Here is a 23562-nt window from a genome sequence, read left to right as displayed (position 1 = left end):
GTTGTGTCCATTTTGTTGTAAGGACCACAACTCTTGACAGCCTCCAATCCTGACCTTGTTCCAGTTTCCTTAAGTTCTCCTTGGAATCCTCCCACGTAGATCTGCATCCTTTAAGAAGTTCTGCCCGGCTCTTCCTGACTATCCTGTGAGGGCTCCTGGTTTCCCCAGAGTGTGCTTCAACTGTGCCCAACAAGTTCAAGAATGTGAACTCTTGACTCCAACTCTGCTCCTGGTGCTCTTCCATCAGTGGGCTTTTGAGGCAGACCGTAGTAATGATGTACTTGTCTCTGGTAGGAGAGGAAATATCTGCTATAGGCATTCAGAGGAAACACAACATTTAGCAACAAGCAAGACAAATTACAGAGACGTGAGCAGGTTGGGTCTGCACAACATTGCCAGATCTCTTCCCTGAAATCTCTGATTTCTTCAACTGTCTACAGTGTTTTTTCTTAAAAATTAAAAAATTTATTAATATAAATAGAATAGATTTCTTAGGTACAATTCTAAGGAGATAACTATACTTTCCTCCCTCTCTTCTTCCTTTCTTCAATCCTCCTCCTTCCTTCCTTTCATTTATTCTTTAATTTTTGCAAAAATAACTGTATTTCAATACACTCATAAGTACAGGTTAATGCAGCACTAACTGTCATATTCAACCAGTAAAAAGTAGAAAGACCACAGTTCCACAGGAGTTTAAACAGGGGCTAAAAACAACATTCAAATCACAAGATGTTTGTATCTTTCATATACATTTTTTGTATTCTATATTAACTCCCATTTACCAGAGAAGACATATGACATTTGTCTTTTGGGGACTGGCTTAGCCTCATCCAAAGATTGACCAATGAAGGTATGCAATCCTGGCCATCTTGGTCCAGCACATGACATCTCTAACTAACTGCAGAGCTGCCCATGGAGTTTTGCTGAGGCAATCCTCAAGTCAGCATGACTCATCATGACTCAACATTTTTGATCAAATCCTGCTTCGTTTCCCTTCCGTCTGCTGATGTGGAACCCAAGCACCCTTCAATGCCGATACTCTGCATGTGAAAGTCTTAGAGTATACTTCTTGCAAAACCCATTCCAAGGCAGAAATTATTGGTGGTAGGTGTTGAGGAGGGGGCGTTGTTGGTCTACATGAAGATGAGCACTGCATGAATCCCCAAAGCAGCTGTATAAATAAGCAAGAGGCACGTGCCTGTGGTCTGTTAAAGCCAACCATGTGTTATATGGAGAATGTTTGGATGTGTTTCATGGCTTCATCAAGCACTATTCATGCCTCTGTGCCCTCTGAATGATGAAGGGATAGCTGCACAGCCTGGAGTGGGCCTACTTAAGTATTTTCAGGGCTTTCCAGACTTTGCTTAGCAGCTGAATGTGTTTCCATGTTTTCTCCTCTTAAAGCTGAGTAGACATTCTACTTGCTTTTGCGATATTTATGAAAATGTGATTCTTTTTAATCCAGTGAATGGGGCAGGTGTGCATCGTGACGCCCTCGTATTTTTTTTCCCCTAACATTTCTTCTGGTTGTGCTTGTGATGAGGCATTTCCTTTCATTTTCACCCATGTTCACACCTGGCTAGGAGGACTGTTGGTGAGCATTGCTTAGCTCTGGGACTCTTCCTTTCTTTCCTGGCACTGAAGGTGCAGGGCTTCCTCTAATTAGCATTGTTTTGGCTGTGATGTCCTCAGTGGCAAGCAAGGGGTTCCATTTGCTGCTGTAAGTGCCCTGTCACTTAGATGAATTTCAGGACACTCTTTGGCTCCAAGCCTTCCTCCAGAGCTTCTGCAGAAAGAAATAATTTGATCTATGGCCTCAACAAATCCCATCAGCCCTGCCCGATTTGGAGCTGAGGGTGAAGATGGTTTATAGGGGCAATAACAAAAATGTCCTCTTGGAGCCAGGCAAATCATTTTCTCTCTGCTCCACTCCAATACTATTTCCCTTAATCTTTTTAATGCTTGGGAAGCTGCTGCTTCCTAGTCTTTGAGGACAGCTTTCTCTCTTGAAGGTTAATCTACTGAAAAGAAAGCAAGCCCATTGTTTCTGCTCCCTTGGACAGGCACCCTCTTTCATTTGTCATTACGTGAAAATGGCTTAGAGTTGAAATGCATGATTCATATTCACTGAAAGTCCAGGTGAAGTTATAACTCCAGGGTCCTTCAAGGCAGAACACCCTGGCTTTCTGAGTATTGCCAGATCTCTTGTTCATGAGGCAGAGCTGTGCAAGACACAGGAACCAGCTCACCTGGTGTGTGCAAGGCCCTGAGGAGCTCAGCTTGCAGTACCTGTTGGTGCCTGATTCAGCTGGACTCCTGCTTTGTTCACATTCTCCCTACATTCCTGTAGAGTTTGTCTCTTCCCCGTCTGGCTACACTGAGATTCCTGTCTTTTCATCTTGCCTTTATTGCCAGCAAGAAGATCACAGGTGTGTTTCTAGACCTCACAGCAGTCAGCTGACCTCCACCCCTTTGTACAGCTCCACCTAGAGAAAGGAGGTGTTAGTTCTGGAGAAGGTGAGTGCCTTCCTGAATCTTTAGGGAGTCAGTGACTTCTATTTTGATTAACTCATTAATTGGTGCCTCCATTCTCATACTCCAAGAAACCTCCCTGTTTCTATTTAAAATGGGTCCTGAATTTCATATAGAAAATTTCCCATTCTGCTGTACTCATCCAACCAGCCTTGCATTTTCTCAGCAGTCTTCTGGGATTGTGTTTTGCTCAATTTCCAATGCTTGGTATGGAAAAAGACCAGGACACATTCAACTGTATGTCTTCTACCTGTGACAGATCCCTCTAGGATGCCAGTATTTTTTTCCCCACTCCTGGTGAACTTACAATGATTGGGAGTTTTGGAGTAACTTAGAGTGATCATCCATATGGTACATGAATAACTAGAACAAAATACATTTATGGAGCATTATTTTTTAGTATCTGCAATTTTCCCTCTACTTTCAACTTTGATTTGATTTGTTTAGTTTCATTCACAAATAAAGGGTGTGTGAGGTTCAGAGATATTTGACTTAGTTAACCACCAGTTTAGTGACCCCCTTTATATATTTGATGTCTGGATTCAAATACTGCTGGTGGTTTATTGAAAGTTTATTAAAAAAAAAAAACCAGAAAGTGTATTTCAAAAGAAGATGGAACCGAGAGTAGAAAGCTCTGATCTCCTTGCCGTGTGATCCCATCATTGTGGTCTTGATTCAGTTTTCTTTGACTATCTGGGTCTTGGCTTATTTATTAATAAAATGAGTTTTTTGTTCCAGATGACTCAAGTTTCTTTCTAGTGTTCTCTTTGTCTGTGTTGATGATCAACATTTTAAAGTTTTCAAATGGCATTTGAACCTGCCTATGATTCCTTTTATTTTTATTTTTTTTTTGAAATAGTCAAACTGTAGACAGTAGAGAATCACTCCTCCCCCTGCTTCCTTTGGCTGCCTAACATGCTAACAGACCATAATAGTCATTTGGCTGCTGTTGCACAGTAATTTGCAATCCCATAAATTCTTTTTATTAAAAAAAAACAAAACTGCTGAGTTGTATTTCCAGGATCCCTGATAAAACTGGGCAGAACTGTCTGCAGCCAGCCTTGGAAATGAGCAGATGTATTCAGACTGACCAGAGAGTGCTCAGAGAGTTACTGGATGGTTCATTATAATTCTGAACACTGTATCTCTGATGATGTTTCAGCAGCCATCTTTGTATGATGTATGCAAAGATGTAATTTGTCAAGATACATGCTCAAAAGACTTTCCCTACTTTCTTTGGCTCCCATGATATTCTATCACTTTGTTTCACCTGGTTGCATCCCATTTATCCCAAGTGCCATTTTCAATGGGAAAGTTGATTTGGGCTTCAATACTACCTGCCTCTTTCTCCAATGAGTTTGTAATAATATTAGTGATAACAGCAATAAAAGTTCTCTTTCTCAGGAGGTGAATTCAGTGTCTTTGTAATAGTAATGGTAATAGTTTGCACATGAGTAGAAAAACCAGCTGTCCAATTATAATAGTTTTCATACATCATGATTGGAGAATTACTTGAGTGAAGATTTCCCAAATGAAACTCAGGTGGCAAAAGAGAAGGAGGAAGGGAGATTTGAACTTCCAATAATTGAATGAATGAGCTCTTTAGAGATTGGAAGCAGCTACCCCCCTGAAAGCCCAGAATTCTGGAAAAAGAAAAAATGTAGAATGAAGATTAAAACTAAGTAAAAGTGGGGTGAGTGTAAATGTTTCACTTTTGATTATTTCCACTCCAATGAACTCATTGCTAAGGCATCTTCTTACCCAAATGATGCCAACTTGTCACATTGACCTTGAATTCTCCACATAATATGCTTGGTAAAATATTAGAGAATTTTTGATATATACATGTGTCTTAGTTATCAAATCAGAGGTATTATTTGTGGATACACACACATGATACATATATATTATTTGCATTATATATCACTGTTTTGGTAGCTTAAGTACAAGTACAACCTCCTATTATCTGTCTAGCTGGAAACAAAACATTTTCCATAGACTCAAGAGTTGAATTTTAAAGACATTTTCTCCCATCTTACATTCTTATGCTTTTGCTTTTAATGAGAACACAGGCAGATCCTTCTTTTTCAAACTGCTGGTAATCAAGGGAGGACATTCGCTCCTTTCTGTGTAATCTCTTCAGGCCTTATAATCTAGTTGAGAATGCCTGTCTGACATATTAAGCAATAATTAATCCCCTTAATAGGCATTTCCACGAGCAAGTCTTTCTCTTTCCCAGACATTATCTATCAGTCTGGACATGTTTCTTTCAACAGCTGCCTACAGTTTCAAGCCTTTTCTTTTTATATCTGATTTTCTTCTGCTGGTAGTTGTGCTCTTTGTGACTCCTACTTCACTTGTAGCCCTCTGTCATCATCCCCAAACTTATTTCCAATGTCTTAGTCTCCAGTTCAACTATTCACATATCCTTGCCTCAGGGATTTCTTTTCAGTCATTCAATTATAATTGTAAAATTTTTAATGATTGTATTTCTTTTTTTTCATTTATTAAACTTTTATTTAATGAATATAAATTTCCTAATGATTGTATTTCTATTTTATGTTGCTTCCACATAACACTGGGATAAAGGAATATACAATAATATTTTATTCATATGTGGATATATTTTGTGAAGAGATATTTCTTCTATAAACTCTGGAAGTGGATGCTTTTCTCCACTGCCTAAGGATTGACAAATTGAGATAATATTTTTAAAAACACCTGGATTAGGGTTAGAAGTCTAGAAGTAACTGTGTAAGTGAGGATTCGCTTTTACCCTTGTAGTGGAGTTTCATAAACCACAGCTGGTGAATGAGGGACGATTGTTTGCTCAAGAAGGTGCTCTTTCCCAGAAATCAATCCAATCATCTACAGCCAACTTATATTTGATCAAAGACATAAACCAACTCCTGGAGCAAGGACAGTCTATTCAACAAATGGTGCTGGAAAAACTGGATTTCCACGTGCAGAAGCATGAAGCATGACCCCTACCTTACACCTTACACAAAAATCCACTCAACATGGATTAAAGACTTAAATCTATGACCCGACACCATCAAATTATTAGAGAACACTGGAGAAACCCTGCAAGATATTGGCACCGGCAAATACTTCTTGGAAAAGACCCCAGGAGCACAGGCAGTCAAAGCCAAAATTAACATTTGGGATTGCATCAAATTGAGAAGTTTCTGTACTTCAAAAGAAACAGCCAGGAAAGTGAAGAGGCAACCGACAGAATGGGAAAAAATATTTGCAAACTATGCAACAGATAAAGGGTTGATAACCAGAATCTACAGAGATCAAGAAACTCTACAACATCAAAACAAACAACCCTCTTAAGAGATGGGCCAAGGACCTCAATAGACATTTTTCAAAAGAGGAAATCCAAATGGCCAACAGACACATGAAAAAATGTTCAGGATCACTAGCCATCAGGGAAATGCAAATCAAAACCACAATGAGGTTCCACCTCACCCTGGTGAGAATGGCTCACATTCAGAAATCTACCAACAACAGACGTTGGCAAGAATGTGGGGAAAAAGGGACACTAACCCACTGTTGGTGGGAATGCAAACTGGTTAAGCCACTATGGAAGTCAATTTGGAGATTCCTCAGAAACCTGAATAGAACCCTACCATAAAACCCAGCCATCCCACTCCTTGGAATTTACCCAATGGAAATTAAATTGACAAATAAAAGGGCTGACTGCACCTTAATGTTTATTGCAGCTTAATTCACAATAGCTAAGACATGGAATTAAACTAATGCCCATCAACAGAAGACTGGATAAAGAAATCATGGGATATGTACTCTATAGAATACTATACAGCAGTAAAAAATGAACTACAGTCATTTGCAACAAAATGGAGAAATGTGGAAAACATCATGCTGAGTGAAATAGGCCAGTCCCTAAGGGAAAAATATCATATGTTCTCCCTGATTGGTGACAACCAGCTGAGTACCTAAAAGGAAACCTGTTGAAGTGAAATGGACACCATGAGAAACAATGACTTGATCAGCCCTTGTCCTGAGTGTTAATGAACAAATTAATAGTTTATTCCTTTTAGTACTTTCTTGTTCTACTTAATACCATTGGTTGAGCTCTTTAATTGACATAAAATTATTCTTAGGTGTTTAAATTTAACTAAAAAGTGATCCCTGTTAAATATAAGAGTGGGAATAAAAGAGGGAGGAGATGTACAGTTCAGCACATGTGCAATTGGACTTACTCCTAATGGTAGAGTTAGAAACATACCAGGGGATTCCAATTCAATCCCATCAAAGTGGCATGTACCAATGCCATCTCACTAGTCCAAGTGATCAGTTTCACTGATTGATCATAATGATGGGATTAAGAGTCAAAGGGATCACATAAACAAGACTAGTGTCTGCTAATACTAAAAGAAAGAATTAAAAAGGAGAGAATGATCCAACATGGGAAGTGGGATACACAGCAGACTCATAGAAGGGCTGATGTCCTAAACAGCACTCTGGCCTCAGAATCAGCCCTTAAGGCATTCAGATCCAGCTAAAAAGCCCATGAGAGTATTTTAGGCATGGAAAGCCAAGACACTCTGGCAAAAAAAAAAATTGACCTGAATGAAAGATCTCTGTGAGTGAGATCCCAATGGAAAGTATGGGCCATCAAGGAAGGAGGTACCTTTCTCTGAAGGGAGGAGAGAACTTTCACTTTGACTATGGCCTTGTCTAAATAACAGCAGAGTTGGCAAACTCAAGAGGCTTCCATAGCCTTGGCAGCTCGTGACAAGAGCCTAGGGTGATTACAGATGCCATAACCAAGAGTGTCAATTGTTAAATCAATAAGAGGAGTCACTGTGCACTTACTCTCCATGTGGGATCTCTGTCCTTAATGTGTTGTACTATGTGAATTAGCGGTATAACTAGTACTCAAACAGTACTTTATACTTTGTGTTTCTGTGTGGGTGCAAACTGTTGAAATCTTTACTTAGTGTATACTAAATTGATCTTCTGTATATAAAGATAATTGAAAATGAATCGATGTGAATGGGATGGGAGAGGGAGCGGGAGATGGGATGTTTGTGGGTGGGAGGGAGTTATGGGGGAAAAAGCTGCTATAATCCAAAAGTTGTACTTTGGAAATTTATATTTATTAAATAAAAGTTAAATAAAAACCATATTTCTGTTTTTGCCTTACTCATCCTTTTTGTGAGAATTTTCATTGTTGACTACTACCTTCTCCACAAAAATTTTGGAGATATCACTCTCTTTTATTCCTACATCTTCTATTCCATTTCATATACCTTTAGCACATTTTCTTCCTTTCATAATATAGATATTCACATTTTGAAAGCTGTATTGTAAGCTGAGTTCCGATCAGTGTACCACCCATCCCTGGGCCAGCTTGTCTAGGTTAAGTGCTGACTATTGTTCTCTTGCTCATAATCCTCTGATGTATTTCCATGTTTATATAACATGTTTATATATATTCAACTGCTCATGCCCTACAAGGCCCTAAACTCAACACATAAGAACCACCCAAACCTGATTGTCCCTATCTCTGTGAAAGTCCCTACTTTCTACTACTACCTGGACCATATACTGTAGAGCAGCCATTCTGTACATTGCCTGCATACTTGTTCTTCTACATGCAGTCACCATCCTGCAAATTTGTCTCATTCATCTCAAAACCATCTTTTCCCCCAATATTTACTGCTCTTATTTTAATTCACACTCATGGGTCAGCTCCAGGTTCAGTGAAATAGCAGGCTAATCCATCTCCCTGAATGCTCTGTGTCACTGTCTCCCTTCAACCTCTATTCTCTTCACAATTGGAAAAATGGTGATTAAGAGTTTTAGGTCTATATAAACATGGAAATACATCACAAAAAGGATGAGTAAGGCAAAAACAGAAATATGGTCTTTATTTAACTTTTATTTAATAAATATAAATTTCCAAAGTACAACTTTTGGATTATAGCGGCTTTTTCCCCCATAACCTCCCTCCCACCCTCAACCATCCCATATCCCACTCCTTCTCCCATCCTATTCACATCAAGTCATCAGGGTCATTGTTCAACTTATCAAAGCAATCTACAAAGTGTTGAAGAAGCTGGTTCCATGTGCCAGCTAGATTATGTGAAAAATAAGAAATTGCAGCAGCCAATATATAGGCAGGGGAGGTGCAGGATGGTCAGCAAAGTAGGATGGAGTCATGAGAAGGGCTTTTAGGAGAGACTGTGGGAGTGATTTGCAATTGGATCATTTCCAAAAAAACAATGGGAAGATAATGCTTGAATCCCAATTATTTTGATAAATCTCAGAGATAGGCTATTGTTTCAAATGGGTGTGTGAGGTGGGAGTGTAGAGAGGCTTTCTATATCTTTTGACCTTGTTCAGACTTGTGACCTGGCCAAATGGTGTTATCTTTTTAAACATAAAATTTCTTTTTTTTCCCTTTCCTCCTTACCTCTTTTTGTATCTAGTAAAACTTGAGAGCTTAGAGAATAGAAGTTCTGATCTTAATTTCCTGGTTAAAAAATAAATGTGCTCTTGTCTGCAGTTGATTTCTTGTTTTAGTCAGTTGGTATTAGCAATGCTCATCACAATGCCACTAGAAGATTTTGAGCTGGGTTAGGTGCCTCTTTGATACAGTGCTGTATTCAGAGTTATCAACAATGTCAGACTGACTTACTATTTCCATCAGCTTTGATCCTTCTCTTGGAAATAGGATGGATCCTTTATTTTAACTTTACTCCCCTTTGATTGAAATAACAAGCAATGCAATATTTTAGATATTTCAATGCAAGAATTAGAAAACATCCTCTCCATTTCTTAGCTAGTTTATGGGATAGGCATTTATAATCATACAAATGGAAGGATCATGCAGAATACTTATTTTTATCATCATGTTCAAAAGTTGTGGTTCATTGATTTTAGAAGCATTTGATTGCATGAAGGCTTGTGGGGGGGGGAGTAAAGATACTGGATTTAAACTGATCTGGAAGCTTCCTCAGAGAGAGTTGTTTCTTGTATACACATGCTACTGAGAATTCTGGAAGACATTCAGTCTCGGGTTTGTTTATGTGCTTTGATGACTACATGTGGACTTAGACTTTTCCTAAAGATAATTGAGGCAATCTGAATTTATTCAAATCTGAGTGCTAGTGACTCCCATTTTATGGAATATCAAATAGTCTGGAATGAGTGCATTCTATTTTTTCTGCTGGGGGGTTAAGCCAACCCTCTCTAGAACCTACAGACGTTTTTGTAAGGACTTAGACGAGCTGCCCACCATTGAGTGTCTGATGACTCAGAAGAGTTTCTGGTGCTGGCTGCTGTCAATGTTTACCATTCAGCTACCGCCATTGCTGAAAGCTTAGCCAGTCAGCCAGCAGCATTTTGAAGCTGTGGCTCTTCCTGACAAATGTGTGAAAAGCTGTGATGAAGTTTCTGTTATGCATTACAGTTGAGCTTGCCTACCCTCTGTGTTCCCAAGAAGCCTATAGCACTGAAGTCCCTGGTTATTTGTATAGTTTTCCAAACCTCGCTAATCATGGGAAATTTAACAACTGAAGTGTATAATATGCCTTCTGATGAGAAATCATCTCCCTACATGTTATCTTACTTAAAACAACAGTGTTGAGCAGAACATAATTATTATTGCTAATTCAGAGACAGGGAAACAAGGCACAGAAAATCTCCAGGGTGGTAACTAAAGTCATGGAATAAGTAAGAGGCCAAGAAATAGGGGCCTGTGCTGTGGTGCAGCAGCAGAGTTGGTTCAACTGTTTGTGGTGCTGGCAAACCATATGGGCAACAGTTTGAGTCCTGGCTGCTCCGTTTCCAATCCAGCTCCCTGCTAATGAGCCTTGTAAAAGCAGTGAAGATGGCCTGAGTCCTTGGACCCTTGTACCTACATGGGAAACACAGAAGAAACTCCTGGCTCCTGGCTTTGGCCTGGCTCAGCCCCAGGTATTGTGGCCATTTGGGGATTAACCAATGAATGGAAGATCTCTGTCTCTGTCTCTGTCTCTCTCTCTGTAACTCTGATTTTCAAATAAAATAATAAATCTTCAAAAAAAAGAGGCAAAGGTGGAGCTTGGTTTTCTTTTTTCTATGCTTTGTTCTGCCTATAGTTCCTTCTCTTCAGGCATCAGAAATATTTCAAAGTTTTAACAGCCAGTGCAATCAGTAGGCTCCTGTGGTTAGGAGTTCCAGTTTAAGATAGCTTGGAGGTTGGTTGAGAACGGGCCTAATAGCATTGGTCAGCCTTGCGGTCAAATGCAGTAATTGTGAAAATACATAGCTGTGTCATCCCAGGATATCTTGTGCCTCAAGGAATTAAAATCCCTTCAGCTCCAACTAGACTTGGATGAAATATACCTTTAGGTCTCAAAGAGCATCATATGGAAGCCATTGTATGAAAACTTCTCTTTTGATCAAAGGCATGGAAGCTTTAATATTTATTTTTTCCATCTATAAAATGAAATCATATAAAAGAAGAATGAAAATATGAACAAACGGAATAATAAATTCTCAGAAAATATTTCCTATGATTTAAGAATAGTATTTTTCACATGTCAATCTTATAAAGGAAATAGGATTTTGAAAAAGAAGTGAACTTTTAATACATTGAATTTTTAAATCAAACAATCTTTCAAAAATAATGTGTTGGTTTAGTAAATAATGGTACTTCCATATCTTGAAATACTACATAGCTTTAAAATTGATGGTTTTGAAAATAGATAGTGAAACAGAAACATATATAATACATCATGTCAATAAAATAGCATATACAGCATTATGAGTGTTTGTGTGTGTGGGGGTTGGTGTGTGTGTATGTGTGTGTGTGTGGATGGGTGTATGTGTAGAGTAAGAGAGACAGAGACAGAGTGAAGGACTGGGAGATAAGTACAAAGCATTAGTATCAGAATGTGTTGACAGGTATGTACTGTTTGGATTATCTGGGAAACAGAAAATATGACAGATTTTGGAGTGTAAAAGGATTATTGGGGTTCAATGAACGGTGCTTGGGAAACTGAGTATTTACATGGAGAAGAATGAAATTGGAATCTTACTTAATACCACAAAATTAACCACAAGTTGATAAAAAATGAAGTAAAAGAACTAGAATTGTGTTCAGAAGAAAACATGGGAAGAAATGATGGATGGCATTGCCTTTGAATATAATTTCTCGGCTATGACACTAAGGGCATAGGCAGCAAAAATAAAAGTAGATAAGCTAGACTACATCAACATGAAAAAATTTTGTGCATCAAAGGATATAATCAACAGAGTGAAAACACAGCCAACGGAATGGGAAAACATTTGCAAAGATATATTTAATAAAGGGATTCATGCTCAGAATATGTGTAAGAATTTCTACAAGTTAATAACATAAAACCAAACAACAAATTGAAAAAAAAAAAAGCAATGACTTGAATAAATATTTCTCCAAAGAAGATACACAAATGGCTAGAAAGCTCCCTCATTTCTCTATTCTAAACCCAACTTGTTCTTTCATTTCTCTATTCTCTTCAAGGTAGGAAACTAATTCTATTATGAAGGAATCTGTAGGACGCACAATTTAATCTTTAGACCTTATAAAAGAGATGGCTAACATTTTTCTGTAATAGCATAGCCAAAATAAGAGCTTAAATTATAATCTCAGCTAGATTTACTTCACCATCAGTGAAGTAGACAGTAAGTAGAAGAAACCTCCCTTTCAGACCAAAGGGAAAGAAAGTTTTAAAGTGAGAATATAATTTTCCTCATGGGCATTGTCTACCTTAGAAAAACTACTACAGAACATGCCTGTGACTATAGACTTGTAGTTCAGGCCACCGAAGATTAGAGATGGGACATGGGCACTCCCTTGACTTGCATCCTCTGGTCTGCTTTAACACAAACCAGGAGGAAAAGAAAGCTAGGCATCAGAAGCAATGGGTGGCAGGCCTATTAATGGCTGATCTGTACAGTGATCTGCCCTCAAGGAGACCCAACAGGCCAGTCCACTGCAGTGGCTTTCAATGTGGTAAGTCTGGGCTTCAGCAGAAGTCAGCTTGTGAAGAGCCGTGGCAGCTCTGCCAAGAGTTGGATCACTGGAAATGGACCTGCCCTGGAGTCGAAGGATGCCCAGGTCAGAGACACAGATCTTGTTGGCTCTAAGCTGAAAAGCCCTTCACTCAGCCCAACTTCCAAAGTGACCACTGCAGCTGAGGGGACAGCCAAGCAGGGTGAGCATCATTGCAGGCAGAACTGTAAATTTCTTGTTAGAGATGCCCCCTGCCTTTACCTGGTCAGCTCTCCTCCCAGGCCAGCTAGGTAATGAAAGTCAACAGGGTGCCTTCCCCTAGGAGGTTCACACCTCCCTTAGGATATACCCCATGTGAAGAGATAGATAGGTCTGGGCCTCTTAACTTACAAGGCCTAAAGCCCAACAGATTATTACCAGGCCCCTTCTGTCAGGTTCTATTTGCCTCTCAATCAGAAATCTTAATTGTAGCTTAGACAGCACCTTTCTTAGCTCCTCTAATAATGACTCTGTCCTTTGTTCTAGACCCTGTCTAGCACACTTGGGCCTCATTCCTTTGTAATCATAACCTCTACTCTACCACCAATGGCTCTACTCCCAACCTATGTGTACTGATGGTCCTCTTCCCCACTTAATGCTGTATAATTGTTCAGACCTGGTTAATGCCACTCTTAGGATCATTGGTTACTATCCTCACCCTGTCTTTTATGACCTTGTCTAAATATGATCCGAGTTAGCGAACTTGGAAGGCTTCCATAGCCTTGGCAACTCATGACGAGAGCCTAGGGTGGTTACTGGCGCCATAAACTAGAGTGTCAATTTGTTGGGTCAACAACAGGAGTCACTGTGCACTTGCTCCTCATGTGGGATCTCTGTCCTTAATGTGCTGTACATTGTGATTTAATGCTATAACTAGTACTCACATAGTATGTTTCACTTTGTGTTTCTATGTGGGTGCAAACTGTTGAAATCTTTACTTAATATATACTAAATTGATCTTCTGTATATAAAGAGAATTAAAAATGAATCTTGATGTGAATGGAAGGGGAGAGGGAGCAGGAGAGGGGAGGGTTGTGGGTGGGAGGGAAGTTATGGGAGGGGGAAGCCATTGTAATCCATAAGCTGTACATATATTCATTAAATAAAAGTTAAAAAAAAAACAAATGGCCAGAAAGCATATGAAAGGATGTCCAGCACCACCAAACATTAGGTCAACAAAAATCAAAACAAGAATCTAGCCTCTCACATCCATTAGGATGACTACTACCAAACAACCTCCCAGAAAACAGAAAATAACGGGTTGATGAGGATGTGGAATGATTGAAACTCTTGTAACCTGTTGGTAAAAATGTAAAATGGTGCAATTGGTGCAGAAAGCAGCATGGTAATTCCTCAGAAATTAAAAATAGAGCTACTGTATAAGACAACGAATCCACCTCTGGCTATCTACTAAAAAGAATTAGAAGCAGGATCTTGAAGAGATTTGTACACCCTTATTTAAGGCAGCATTTTTCAAAATAACCGTCATATGGAAAAAACCTAAGTGTACATTGACAGATGAATGTATTTAAAAATAATAATCAATCTTAAAAGATGAAATAAATTCTGACACTGGCTGCAATGAGACGAAGGACATTATGCTAAATGAACTATTAGTCACAAAATGATGTAAACATCTGGGTCCACTTACATGAAATTAATAGAGACAGAAAACCTTCCAGGGTCTGGGGGAAGGGAAGTAAGCAGTTGATTAACAGGTATGAAGTTTCAGATTTGCATGGTAAAAATGTGCTAGAGATTGGTTGTACAACAACATGAATATACTTAACACAACTTAACACAACTGTGAACTTACACATACTTAAGATGATATGTGTATTTTACCAATTAAAAATTAAGGAGTGGAGATTCTGAGATGGTGGAATAGGGAGGGAGCTTACTGCTCTAATCTAGCAGAAGATAGTTAAAAAAAAAAAAAACACTTGAAGAGAGTGCAATCTCAGGGAAGAGTTAGGGAGAAAACTACGGAGGAAACTCCACACAAGTTAAAGGGACAATGTGGATCTATGTCAAGAGTGTGGACATGCACAACTCAGGACCCCAGCAGCTGAGAGCCTTAGCACCAGCTTTGGAAAGTTAAATGAGACCAGACTGCAGTAGTACAAGTCTCTGGCAATAAAGATGCAGGAAGAGCCTGGAGTGAGTCTGGCTTGGAGACCAGTGGGGGAAGTAAGAGGGGGTGCACATTGCTCTCTCCCTGACCACTTGGCACTAGCATCCTGAAACTAGCTGAGAGATGGCAGGAGACATTTTGGATAATGTAACAGCTATGCCAGATTGTGTCTGCACACCCAGCAACCAGCTGAGAGATACCCCTGAGCCTGGCTGGGAGAATTGACAGGGGTCTGCGTGCTTGTGACTGTGGGAGCCTTGTGTTCTAGGGTGGACTGTGAAAACACTGTGGCTTCATGGGAGGGCATAGGGTGTGGCTGGGTCTCTGAGAAGTCACTGTGGGTGGTCCAAATCTCAGGGCTCCCAGATTGTCTAGATAGAGTCAATGCTAAGGGATCTGTGCTCAGGCTAAAGACTACACAGATCCTTTGTGTGGTTCTTGTAGTAGTGTGGATGAGTATTGCACCTACTGGGGCTAGCACCCGGGCATTGATCTCCTTGGAGGAGAGGAGGTGAGTGTGACACTATACCAACAGAGCTCATCAAACCCCACCTCTGATTAAAAAAACAAACAAACAAACAAACAGAGATTTACCACACCCAACTTGGGTGTTATCTTGGACACTCCCCTCACCCTGGAGCACTGAACATAACTCCCTGGCCATACTCAGCACTTGCCTCAGAGTATTCATTGAAAGAGCAGACACTCCACTAAGCCACAGAGGCATAGTCCAAAGATAAAAGCAGTCACGGAGGGGGGCGCCAGGGAACAAGTATCTCCACAAATGCCTAAAAATAAACACAGAAATTCAAGAAACAAAAATAAGGAAGACAACATTATGTCCCCAAAGGAACACAACAACATTTAAATACTAGAATGAGAAGATGAAGAGGTTGAAGAAATGCCATAAATGGTATTCAAAAAATTGATCATAGGATTACTTAGAAGTAATCAGAAACAAATCCACAAACTAAAGAAATGCATACATGACATGAATGAAAAATTTTCCAATAGTATTGAGGTTTTAAAGATAAGTCAAAATGAAATATTGAAAATGGAAAATTCAATAGATCAAACAAAAATGTGGTGGAAAACTGTAATAACAGACTTGGTGAAGCAGAAGAAAGAATATCTGAGAAGACAAATCTTTGGAAATTTTACAGTCAGACCATAAAAAGAAGAAATTAGAAAACTAAAAAGCAGTGTTGAGGATTTATGGGATAATCTCAAATGACCCAACATGCAGGTTTTAGGAGTTTCTGAGGGCACGGAAAAAGAGAATGGATTAGAAGTCCTTTTCAGTGAAATAATTATAGAAAATATCCCTAATTTGGAGAAAGGGTTGCCCAAGTACAAGAAGCACATAGAACTCCTAATAGACATGACCAGAAAAGGACTATACCACAACATATTGTAGTCAAACTCTCCACAGCGAAGCATAAAGAGAAGATTCTAAAATCTGCATGAGAGGAATGCCAGATTACTTTCAGAGGATCACCAATTAGACTCACAGCAGACTTCTCATCAGAAATTCTACAAGGTAGGAGAAAATGACAAGATATATCTAAACCTTAAGAGAAAAAAAACCTGTCAATCCAGACTATTGTACCCTGCAAAGCTCTCATTTAAGAATGAAAGTGAAATAAAAACTTTCCATAACAAATAGAATTTGAAAGAATTGGTCAACACTTATTCAACCTTACAAAAGATGCTTAAGGACTGGCTGCACACAGAAACATGGTCATCACTATGAAAGAAGGTGAAGGCAGAAATTCTCCAAGGAAAAATTGTAAAAGATATCTGAAGTAAAAGAATAGGAGTATTTATGGAAAAATGTCCAGGTTAAGTTGTTACTTATTATTAGTCACCTTGAATGTAAATGGCATCAACTCTCCAGTAAAAGATACAGACTGGTTGAATGTGTTAAAAAGCAAGACCCATGTATTTGCTGCCTACAAGAAACACATTTCACCATTAAAGATGCACTCAGACTGAAAGTGAAAGAATAGAAAAAGATATTCCATGCTAACAAAAACCAAAGAAGAGCTGGTAGAGCCTTCCTAATAGCAGATAAAATAGAGTTTAACACACAAACTTTTAAAAAAGACAAAGAAGGGCACCAAGTAATGCTTTAAGGGTCAATTGAACAGGAAGATGCGACTATAATAAACATATATACACCTAATTACAGGGCACCTAGATATTTAAAAGAAATGTTAATGAGTCTAAAGGTAGACATAGACTCCAATACAATAGTAATGAGGGACTTCAATACTCCACTTTCAGTGATGGGCAGATCCAACAGGCAGAAAATCATGAAGGAAACAACAGAGTTAATCAACACTATAGAACAGTTGGGCCTAATGGTTATCCACCGAACTTTTCATCCTACAGTTGCAGAATACACATTATTCTCACCGGTCCATGGAATTTTCTTTAGAATTTCCCACATGCTAGGCCATAAAGCAAGTCTCAGCAAATTAATGGATCATTTCAAAGAGATTAAATGCAGTTTGTAAACCTTGGGAAGCATTATTTTGTCATCCTTTGAAGAAATTTATCATAATAGGCTTAAGACAGTGGTAGAGACTTCCAAGGTAGGCTAAAGTATAAAAAGGAAGACCTGTTGGGTGTTACCATCAAACAATGATGGTAAAAAATTGTTAGATCCTCACATGAAGGAGACCTAAGAGCAAGTGAAATCATCAGAGTGATGGCTCTTTTAACTTTAAATTATTTTTGGGTTTTGTACTTGGATCCTGGGTAGTTTGGTGTCAAGAGGGCTTCATTCACAAAAGAATAAAGATTTTCTAATTTCACTGCAGAGAAAGATGAACTAAGGGAGCAAAGAAAGTTATAGACAGAATGACAAACTAAAGGCTGAGAGAAATGAAGAACTCGTGGCTTTTCTGCATCAGTCAGGAATAAGTGCATTGAGAAATTGGGAATGCATCCATGCAAAATTATTTCAATAAAAAATTAATTTCTCCTACAAATGCACAACATAAAGGATCAATAAACTGCCAGGATATAGAAAACACTGAGTAATCACAAACATCAAATGAAAGGTGTTACTGCTGCACAGCTCGGAGAGTTGGCTTTACGTGTAACTAAGCAACAGAAAGGATTCATAAAAGATAACACTTATTTTAAAAAGGGAATATGAAGGGCAGATCAGTCTTTTCTAGACTTTACCTGTTCAAGATTCTAGCCTATAACTAGAATCTCTAGTTAGTAACTTACCTGGATTGGGACAGGATCTAGCTGACCACATATTCATTTAGAAAAACTGGCAAAATATTCAAGCTCTGTTAATATTATGAGAGTTTAAGAGGAATTTGTTCTGTTTTTGCATGCATTCCAAAAAAGTTTATTGCAGATTGACCCCCTGAAGTTAGGTACTAAGTGCTCATGATACAATATCAATAAAACTGAATAAAAAGTCTTCTCCTTTGGATTTTTTTTTTATTTTATTTTTGACAGGCAGAGTGGACAGTGAGAGAGAGACAGAGAGAAAGGTCTTCCTTTTGCCGTTGGTTCACCCTCCAATGGCCGCCGCGGTAGCGCGCTGCGGCCGGCGCACCGCGCTGTTTTAGCTTCTATTGAAGGTAATTAAGTAATACATAAAATGAATAAATAAATAAGTTGGTATAGTTCCATGGATGTATGTGGTAAGTGAGGTGGAAAAATCAAAGTAGGAAAAATGTACATGGGTATGGGGGAGAAGAGAAGTAAAGTTACATGTTGGAGTAAGAGGAAAGGCCTTATTGACTAGGTGACATTTGAGCAAAGACTTCGAAGAGTCAGGGTTTTGTGATGTGCCTTGGAAATGAGTGCTGTGGGCAGAGGAACAGCAGGTGCAAAGGCCCTGCGCAGTCAGAGTGGGAGACTGCTAACATAAACAAACGGGATATTTTTGTGAGTTGAAAAAAAATGATTCTTTATGAAACTGTGGAGAGATTGGAGGAAATGTTCAGGATTATACAAGATTTAGGAGGCAGAGATATTGTGGCACTAACATTATCCAGAAATCTGAGTGAAGAACCTGTAAGTGACTATGGGAGTAGGAGACAGCTGTATTGAGAATCTGCCTGACAAGACCTATGATGCTGGATTGCAGGATGCAGCTCCTGTACAAACACGGTAGGAAAGAAATCTTGAAGTGAAGACTCTGACCTCACTTTTTAAATATAGAGTTATTTATTTATTTGAAAGGCAGAGTTACACACACAAACACACACACACAGAGGGTGACAGGGAGAGGAAGAGGGAGAGAGAGAGAGAGAGAGAGAGAGAGAGAGAGAGAGAGAGAGAAAGGGGAAGGAGGAGAGAGAGAGGAGAGGGAGAGGGAGAGGGGCAGAGGTAGGTCTTCCACTGGTTCTCTCCCCAAATGACCACATGACTGTGGTTGGGTCAGGCAATAGCCAGGACTGTGGAACTCTACTGGGGTCTCCTATGTGGGTGGCAGGGGCACAATCACATGGGCCATTTTCATTCCTCCCCAGACTCATTATCAATAAGCTGGATAAGTGGAACATCCTGGATGCAAATTGCACTCATATCGAATGCCAGCACTGCAGGCTGTCACTTAAACCACTGAGTCACAGTGTTGGCCCCTGACCTTACTCTTCCTTGAAACCCCCCATTGGGCTCCCCATTGACCAAATTCACTTGAAAATAGGAAGCCCTGGATATCTTGCAGTTGGTTATAGATTTCATCCTTTCAGGACAGAGAAGGGCTTAAAAGGAGAGAGAGTGCGTGTGGAGGGGCAAACAGAAGGCATCTGGTTCAAGCTCTGAGGTAAGATCATGGCTGATGGACAGAGGAATAGCAAGGATGCCCCTGTAATGAGAGCAGCCATTGAGGAGAATAAAATCAGTACCTGAGGTCAGACGAATAGTAGACTAGATGTTCATGGATGTTATAAAGTCCTTAGCTCTTAGTGCAATGAAACAGGGATCTGCTGTAGACATCTGTGTGAGAAGGCAACATGAGATGACTGATGTAATTAAAAGTGTCTCTCTGACTACTTAGTTAAGAATAGACTTTGGGGCGAGGAGGAATCATGGGACCCAAGAGGATGGTACTGCTCAGTTCAAGCAAGAGAGTTGGGGTATGGAAAACAGGTGTATAGGAGGTTGTATGAAATGGTGGATTTTTGAGTGACTTGTGAAAATACAATGAATGGGATTTGTTGATAGACTAAATCAGACAGAGATTTGAGGGAAAGACAGGAACCAAGGGATTGAGATGATTCCACGTTGAAAAGATGAAGCTGTCATTCCTTGATTTGGTACCATTATGGAAGGAGTACAAGTTTTGAGGGAAGTTCAGTGAGATTTGGACACGTAGAGTTTCAGGTGTCTCTGAGAACTTGGTGGATAGGCATTTGGTTTTATTAGCCCTGACTATAAGAGGAAGGTTGTGGTGAATTATTATAATTTTATGTTGCTTTAGCATCCATTTTAAATAAAGGTTGGACTTCTATCAGAACCAGTGCTTAGTCATCCTTGACATAGTTTCCAGTTCTCCACCTCCTGCCAGTTCCTCAGTGTGCTTGATCCAGATATCTACCTTATGTAACTGCCTCCTGGTGGCCACTGCTCCATGGTACAACAAAGTACAACCTATGTGACTCTCCTTACTGACTCCACACCCAGCATAGACTGCATGCATATGCCACAGTGACTTCTCCTGAGTCACAATGTGATCTATGGAACTTGCACCTGCTCACAGTAAACCCATCAATTAGAATTCCCAGGTGAAACTTGTGAGAGTAATGCCTGAGGCATCAGTAAAGATTTTGGCCCACAGGCCCTTCTCTCCCTTATCTCTCATTCTTCCTCTGCTGGCTTAGTATTTGACCCAGATGGCTTCCTCTCCTCCCACTGGCCTTGGGATGCAGGCTGCCCTCTTCTTTCTGGGATCAGTATGTTTACTGCTTCTGTTATCCCACGTGTTTGGTCGTGCTGCATCCTCTGAGTCTCACCTGGCTAACAAACCTGAACCTCATCCCTTTTCCAGTCAGAGCTCTCCTGGAGAGTCATTCTCTTTGTGGTAATAAACTTTTCAGAATCATACGAGAGTTAGAGGAGTGTCTATCAGGATAAACAAGTTCCTAGGAAAGAGACAACTTAATCATGGGTCAGACACAAAGGCAAGAAGCTGTCCACCAGGATGAAGAAGTAGCCCATAAAAAGTATGCTGTAAACATTTGTAACCACCTCTCCTAAAGCTGTGTCAAAGCAGTGCTTGAGTTTATTCTCACTCTCTGGAAAGAGACTACAGAACCAAATGAGAGAAAATAGAAACAAAGGTCTTACCACAAGTTAGAAATTTTGTGTATGTTGGTATAGATTTGGTTTTTAAAATCATGAGATGAGATGGGATTACCAAGGGAAGGAGTGTTGAAAAAGACAAGTCTCAAACACTGAGCCTGGAACACCTCAGCTGTAGGGTTATATCAGCCAAGACCACTGAGAAGGAGCTGCCAGGGCAGTAGGAAGAAAAAACTAAAAAGAGGATAAAGTGGTTTGCTTGCAAACAAGTGGAGAAAGTGACTCCAGGGGGAAGGAGTGTTCAACAGCATCAACTGCTTCTGATAGGACAATTATAAGGATTGAGACTTGACCATTTGCCTTAGTAGGATGAAGTCATTAGTGTCTTTGGCATGGCCATATTTGATAGAGTTGCACAAACAAGCTTGATTAGAGTGGGTTTAATCAGAGTATGAGAGGGAAGATGTGCATTGGAAATAGTGTAGATTTCTATTAAGAGTGTTTTGCTGTAAAGTGGAGCAGGTAAATGGGGCAGGAACCATAGACATAAGTGGGATCAAAGGGGGTTTTCTAAAAACATGAACTAGAAAATGTTTAGAAAAATAGGAAAGGTCTAGTGAGGAAAATGTCAAAAGTTCAGGGGTGAGAATTGTTGAAGGAGAAGGAGAGGGATGAATGCTAGTATTCAAATTGGAGGTTTGCATTAGATTGGAGAGCGTTTAATTCATTCATAGCAGTGGGTCTTTTAACTTGCACATTTGAATAAGTGTAGAGCTCTAAAAACTACTAGTGCCTATCTCTCACCACCTAAAAGTTAAAACAGAGTATTTGAGGGGTAACCCAGAATAATTTTTAAAAACAGTGTTTCCCACTTGGCTCTCAGGTTTTAGTAGGCATCAGAATCACTTGGAGGTGTCGTGAAAGCACAGATTGCTGGGATCCACCTCCAGAGTTTGAGATTCTGAGAAGAGTTCAAAATTTGTATTTTTAACATCCTAAGTGATGATCATGGTGATACTGAGAGTCTAGGGACCATACTTTGAGGAACGTAGATAATAGGAGGGATTTTATAGTGTTTGGGGCCAATATTCATTTATGGGTCTATGTTGTGGTGTTGGAAACTTGACGAAGTCCCTTTCTGGCTGTCTAAATACTCTTAGTGAATTTCAAAGAAGGCCATCAGTTGGAAATGAGAGATGGTGGGAAAGTGCCAAAGACTTGAGGAGAGAAGAGAAGATATCTGATCATTTAGTGAATGAGAGCATGAGTGGACTAAGGAAATGTAGCATAATTTTTGGGCAGCAATAAGGGCCCATCTGTGGTTGGAAGTCATGAATTTTAAATGAAAACGAACCAGCACATTTGTGTATTGCATTGAATCACAGTGGAAGGGTAGAGAAGAGGAAGAGGAATTTGACCTGATTTCAAATTTTGCTAAGAGTGTGCTATGAAGTGAAAGACGAGCAAAGGATTGGTGGTATTTACAAAGAAGAGTTTATAAGGATTGAAACTGAATTTAAGTAGGGTAAGGAGGAAAAGAAAGAGACTAGGAGAGTGAGGGATAGTGGAAAGGGGTCAAGGTTAAGGGAACTAAGGTTTTTTTTTTTTTTGAAAAGAATCATTGTATGTTAAAGAATAGAATGTTTGAAATGGAAGTTAAGGAGGTCTTGCATTTATTCACTATGGCAAGGTTTCACAGTTTTGGCTATGGGAGTTTGTGATTGAAGAAGTGCTGCAGTCACGATTATGGAGCAGGGGAGTTTAATAAGCTGAAGTCCAGGGTGTTGAAAAATCATTATATGGATATTGAAATTGCCAAATAGTTTTTGGAGAGAGACAATAAGCTGGATGCTAAAACTTTTGAGAAAGGAGGAAGTTGGAGCTGGGATTTTAAAAATAAGGATGGAGGGAAAATGAGATGCAAGGAAGGCAAGTTCCAGCCTCATCACTGAGGATCTGGGGACTGTGGGAGAAAACAACCAACCATTGGTAGGGCTCCAGGACAATCAGGAAGATCTGGGGTTCAAGTAGACTAGGAAAGTCAAGAAGTCCCCAGAGAAGAGGTTGAAATATGTGGGTGTTGTGGTAAGTTCTGACTTGTTCCAAAGAGCACAGTGGAAGTTTTAGGAGTTGGAGAGGGGTCAGCGATTGGGACAGAATCAGATGTGGGGAGAATTGTTTGAGTTTCTTTGGATGAATGATATAAGTAGTGTAATGGGGCATTGGATGAATTATGGAGGCTTCAAGACTGAGAGAGATGTTGAATATTTGGATATTAAGAGGTAGGATTGGGGGATCTGAGATACTCCCTCAATGCTTCTGAGTTGGGGTGCAAACCAGGGTAGGGTAACCTTCCTCTGAGGGCCTGCATCAGTTTCTATTCTCTCTTTTTTTTTTTGGTGTATTAAGAGGACATTTTATTTATTTATTTTTATTTTATTTTATATCACTTATACTTTATTTCCATTTTTTTTTCATTTATTAAACTTTTATTTAATGGATATAAATTTCCAAAGTACAGCTTATGGGTTACAATGGCTTCCCCCCTCCCATAACTTCCCTC

The sequence above is a fragment of the Lepus europaeus genome, chromosome 2 (assembly GCF_033115175.1).
Source record: "Lepus europaeus isolate LE1 chromosome 2, mLepTim1.pri, whole genome shotgun sequence".
Lineage (NCBI taxonomy): Eukaryota > Metazoa > Chordata > Mammalia > Lagomorpha > Leporidae > Lepus > Lepus europaeus.
Note: the sequence above shows the minus strand (reverse complement) of the source record.